This window comes from Bufo bufo, chromosome 6 (assembly GCF_905171765.1).
Source record: "Bufo bufo chromosome 6, aBufBuf1.1, whole genome shotgun sequence".
Classification (NCBI taxonomy): domain Eukaryota; kingdom Metazoa; phylum Chordata; class Amphibia; order Anura; family Bufonidae; genus Bufo; species Bufo bufo.
This window is the reverse complement of record NC_053394.1, coordinates 295,963,050-295,968,938: the sequence shown is the minus strand read 5'-3', so window position 1 is coordinate 295,968,938 and position 5,889 is coordinate 295,963,050.

Sequence of the window (5,889 nt, the reverse complement as noted above, 5' to 3'; positions counted from 1 at the left end):
AGGGCTCATGCTCTGGAACCTAGAAGTCCCTGCTAGCCCTCAAGATGGCCCTAAGCTAGGAGCTGAGTAAGACGACCCACTCCTCCTAGGCACGGAGGAGCAGGAGTCTCAACGGCCAAGCTGTTGGGAAAAAGGGGAAACATAAACAGACTAACGGAAATGGCAGGTGAACTCAGAAGCTCAACCAACCTGCCACAGCCTTGCTGACTGGATCCCTGACACAGAGAATCCAGAACCATTAGCTGCACAAACCAACATAGGAAAATCCCAACAGACCATCACCCAGACATGACACATACAGGTAAGCATAAACTTAATAAGACATAAAACCTGAACTTAAACCTATGACCACAGTGGTGGCTCTCACAGAGGAATGGAAAGCACAGGAGGCTGCCTCAGCTAGCAAGACTGAAGCAACCTACTGAGCCCTGCTAGAGAGAGGGTATATATAGGCCAAAGTGGCCACACCCAAAGGTAGGACACACCCAGTGACATCACACACACACTGGGAAGGAAGTTAACCCTTCCAATGCCACAGAAGGGAAAACACACATACATAAAGGGAAAGTGCACACAATAACATACAACACAGTGCACACAACACACACACCTAACAAAAAGGGTTGCTAGGTGTGACCGCATGCCAGGGCAGCAAGCTGCCTAGCAACACTCAGGCTGCTCTGCTGCTAAACCCCAACACTGGTTGCCCGCGGCAACCACAAGTGAGGCCACAGACAAGCGGCCCTCACCCGTGGTTGAAGACCCATGCAAAACCGCCGGCAACTGCATGCGGTAAGAAGTCACGGTCATGGGCCTGGCCGTGACACTCCCACCCCTCAAAGCCCCCCCACCAAAAAAAAAAGAAACTGGTGAGGGACTCACACAAGGGGATGGGAGAAGGAGACGTCCACTCTCAGGACATGGTTCCCAGGGGGTCACTGTCAGCTGCATCCTCTCCCAGCTCACACTAGCCAGTCCGACGAGGCCTGCAGCCCGCACCAGCGACAAGGGAATGGAACCACAGAGAGTGGACGAGGGGACTCTCCACTAACGTCCCCACTCTAGTCGTTGCCAGCAGACCCTCCTAACCAGCACGCAGCCGGACCACTTACGGAGAGCTGCCAGCAAGCGACCAGAGATGGGAACATGGAGAGGGACGAGGGATTACCAATACGGACACGGAAGGAAAGGTGGCGGGGAAAAGCCACCAACCGTGCCGTTAACGGTGATCCCCCCGGGACGCTCTCCCTCCGGAGAACGCGCATGCAGGCCACAAGAAGATGGCACTGCATGCTGCACCCTCTTCCGAAGGCATGCATACCGCATACCAAACACACACCACGTGTAACTAAAATCAGGGGGAACGCCAAACGAGGCAACGATGATGGCGGGGAAACGCCACTCACCGCGCCGTCAGAGGCGAAACCCCCAGAACGCTCTCCCTCCGAAGAGCGCGCATGTACCCCTTCCGCAGACGGCGGTACATGCTTCACCCTCTTTCGAGGGAATATACTCCCACCCCTCAAAGCCCCTCCCAACAAAAAAGGGGAAAGTTGGTGAGGCTTAGAAAACAAAGGGAGGGGGGGAGGGGAAAGACAAACAAAGGGGACACCAACACGGACACGGTGAGCAAGGAATGGCGGGGAATGCCACTCACCGCGCCGTAAATGGTGAAAACCCCATAACGCTCTCCCTCCGGAGAACGCGCATGCACCCCATCCGCAGATAGCGGTGCATGCTTTACCCTCTTTCGAGGGAACACCACGCGAGAAGCCGCTGTGGTCATACTGTCACGGCTGAGGATGGGGGAAATCCTCAGCCGTGTGCAGCCAGGTGATGGTATGGCTGCTTGACCAAGAAGACAGGATTAGGGAGCTGGTCACCTCCTAAAAGCATCCCTAACCTGACCCTGGCTCCTAGCTACATGAGCCAACCTTGATGGTAGGAGGGCTCATGCTCTGGAACCTAGAAGTCCCTGCTAGCCCTCAAGATGGCCCTAAGCTAGGAGCTGAGTAAGACGACCCACTCCTCCTAGGCACGGAGGAGCAGGAGTCTCAACGGCCAAGCTGTTGGGAAAAAGGGGAAACATAAACAGACTAACGGAAATGGCAGGTGAACTCAGAAGCTCAACCAACCTGCCACAGCCTTGCTGACTGGATCCCTGACACAGAGAATCCAGAACCATTAGCTGCACAAACCAACATAGGAAAATCCCAACAGACCATCACCCAGACATGACACATACAGGTAAGCATAAACTTAATAAGACATAAAACCTGAACATAAACCTATGACCACAGTGGTGGCTCTCACAGAGGAATGGAAAGCACAGGAGGCTGCCTCAGCTAGCAAGACTGAAGCAACCTACTGAGCCCTGCTAGAGAGAGGGTATATATAGGCCAAAGTGGCCACACCCAAAGGTAGGACACACCCAGTGACATCACACACACACTGGGAAGGAAGTTAACCCTTCCAATGCCACAGAAGGGAAAACACACATACATAAAGGGAAAGTGCACACAATAACATACAACCCAGTGCACACAACACACACACCTAACAAAAAGGGTTGCTAGGTGTGACCGCATGCCAGGGCAGCAAGCTGCCTAGCAACACTCAGGCTGCTCTGCTGCTAAACCCCAACACTGGTTGCCCGCGGCAACCACAAGTGAGGCCACAGACAAGCGGCCCTCCCCCGTGGTTGAAGACCCATGCAAAACCGCCGGCAACTGCATGCGGTAAGAAGTCACGGTCATGGGCCTGGCTGTGACAGTGGGACGCCACGAGTGTCGTAATTAAACCGGCAGTACTCCAGCTACAAAACAGTGAGTAAAACGACTGCGGTTTATCTTTGCAAATAGGCAGCATTCTCATAGTGACTTTGCAGTAGTTCCATACTGTGCCGAGTATGTGAAAGCAGCTATATCAGACACAAATAACTATTGGAACAAAACTGTATCTGATCACTGAATAATTCTTATTATCTGAACTTTATCAGTCGGGAAATCCTATTGGAGAGAGTATACGGATACAATAGACTCTGAAACACTGGTCAAATATAGAGAATTATTTATTTCTATTTATTTATATTTTCATTTTCTGTTTAAATATATTGTATTTATGCATTTTATGTATTTTAGCTATGTATTTTAATATATCGGAATAGATAGCACTATATGTCACAATAAATATATCGTTATATCAAACTCCCCGTGTGTAGCCCAAGTGTTGGTGTGCCCTACTACTTTATACTTCATAGTAGGACTTGGATATGGGGATAGGGAGCACTTGTTGAAGGTATGTGAGACGGGGAAGGATAAGATAAGTGAAGAGGTTTTTGCGGCCAAACCAAGAGAGGGTAGGGGCAGTGGTAATAAGTTTATCAATTGTTTTGAATATTGATGCCTTAAGGGGGATATAATTAGGTGAGAAAAGGTCTGAGATATTGGGGCTAATTTTGACTCTTAAGTATGTGATGGTCGGGGAGGACCAGTTAAATGGAGAATTTTCCATTAGAGAATGTTTTAATCGGGGAGATAGACCAGTACTAAGTATGAGGGATTTACTTGTGTTAATCTTAAAGTTGGATAAGATACTGTAGTGGTTTAGATGTTTCTGTATAATGGGGAGAGAGTCTTTGGGGTTAGTTGTCATTATCATAACGTCATCAGCAAAAGCCGCTATCTTATGTTCATAGCCGCCTAAATTCAGACCCTTAATGCCAGAGTCTGCCCGTAGAGTGGCCAGAAGGGGTTCCATTGCTAAAATGAAAAGGAGGGGGGAAAAGGGGCATCCCTGGCGGGTTCCATTGTGAATTTGGAAGGGTGAGGATAAGTCGCCATTCACCATGACGCGAGCTGTGGCATGCGTATACATAGCAAAGACAGCTTTTACATATGGACCAGGTAGGCTGAAGTTCACCAATACGTGTTTCAGATGTCCCAGTTGATTCGATCTAATGCTTTCTCAGCATCAGTGCTGAGAAGTAGGAGTGGGGAGGAGGTATGTTTAGCATGACATAACACATTAATGATTCTAGTAGCGTTGTCTCTGCCCTCTCTATTCCGAACAAAGCCCACCTGGTCCACATGTACCAAGAGGGGAAGAAGAATTGCCAGTCGATTGGCCAACATTTTAGCTAAAAGTTTGAGGTCTATGTTTAGGAGCGAAATGGGCCTGTAGTTTGAGCATAGCTTAGAATCCTTTCCCTCTTTGGGTATCAGGGCTATGTGAGCTGTCGTCATGTCTCTAGAGAGTGGGCTACCTTGTAGGGATAGGTTGCAGACATTTAGAAGGTGGGGTAGGAGTTGTTTCCTGAAGGTTTTGTAGTACGAGCCTGGAAGGCCAGGGCTTTTGCCTTGAGGCATCTGGGAAAGGGCTGTAGATAACTCTTCAATAGTGAAGGGAACAGCCAGCGAGAATTTTTGAGGTTCGGTGAGTAAGAGAGGGGGGGGGTTGAGTCGAGGAACGAGGAGACAAGAGAGAGATGAGATTCGGGGGAAGAAGGTGAAGGGAAATTATACAGTAATTCATAAAAGTCCCTAAATTGCTTGGCAATTTGGGAAGATGCAAAAATGGGGTTGCCATTGGGGGAGGATAGTTGATGTATGTAGTTTTCCGCCCTTCTGGTTTTAATTCTGCTAATCAGGAATTTAGTTGCTTTGTCATCGTGCGCGAAAAACTTATGTTGAGAGTTGAGGTAGTATTTGGCGGATCTAGCTTGTAGTAGAGCTTTCAGTTCAGCTCTCGCATTAGAGAGTTCCTGGAGTTGGGGATTAGATAAGGTGTGTTTGTGTAGAGACTCAAGCTTTTTTATTTTGGAGAGGAGGATTTCAATGTTTCTCTCTCTAAGTTTTTTCAGGTGTGGTCCTATGCTGATAAATTCGCCCCTTATGAAGGGTTTGTGTGCATCCCATAGAGTCTGGGGTGAAAGGGAAGGGTGGCTATTTAATTTAAAATATTCATCTAATAAGGATGCTACTTTTCCAATGGTGTTGGGGTCTCCTAAAATGGATTCATTGAGGCGCTAATTGAAACAATGTCCATCCGATCCGGAGGAGGAGCCCAGGTCCAGAAGTCAGATTGCCACATCCCATAGTACTTGGGTGATAGTATCGAGTGCCTTAAACCAAACAAGGGAAAGGGAAAAACTATGAGAACATAAAACATAATCAAAAAATAACATTTTGTGTGAAGTGACATAGGTCACTAGACCTGATTATGTGCCGTCCAGCACATTATATATCAATAAAATGGTGAAATAGACTAATGACAATGGGAGAAGACAATGGGTTCCAGGAGGGGGCCGTACCGTAGGCCAAAAGTGACAGGGTAGACTTAGAAACGAAAACGAGACCATTGGAAGGGAGGATTGAGAGACAAGAGGTTTAGGAACAAGGAGGAATGCAGATTGACATTGGGGGTCATTAAGAGAAAACAACTAAACAAATATATGAGAGATAGAAGAGACACTGTGGATTCTTCTAGAACTTCTGTGCGGCTGTGGTCTGCTGGTAAGTTGAAGTTCCTTTTCCACTGGATCGTCAGAATAGTGGTATCTCGACGAAGAAACCCATATGGTAGCTCACAGAGAAGATGCGTCAGCTAGGTAGGAGCTAAGGATCCTGAGCAAGTCTCTTCGGTGTCAGCTGGCGGATCCTTTTCCCAATTTTATGCGCTTTAGGAGTGTGTTGCAGAGCAAAAGGTGCAACTGTTGGAACCTTCGGGAGCATGGTGATGTCTTGGAATAAGTCCCAGTTATCTATCTGTAGAGGGGGGATTTGCAGGTATTCATAAATGTCCTTCAAATCGGAATGTGCTGAGATGTTAAAGCGGCGCCCTCCCTGGGAAAAATAGAGGCCAAAGGGAAAGTTCCACTTGTATTGAATT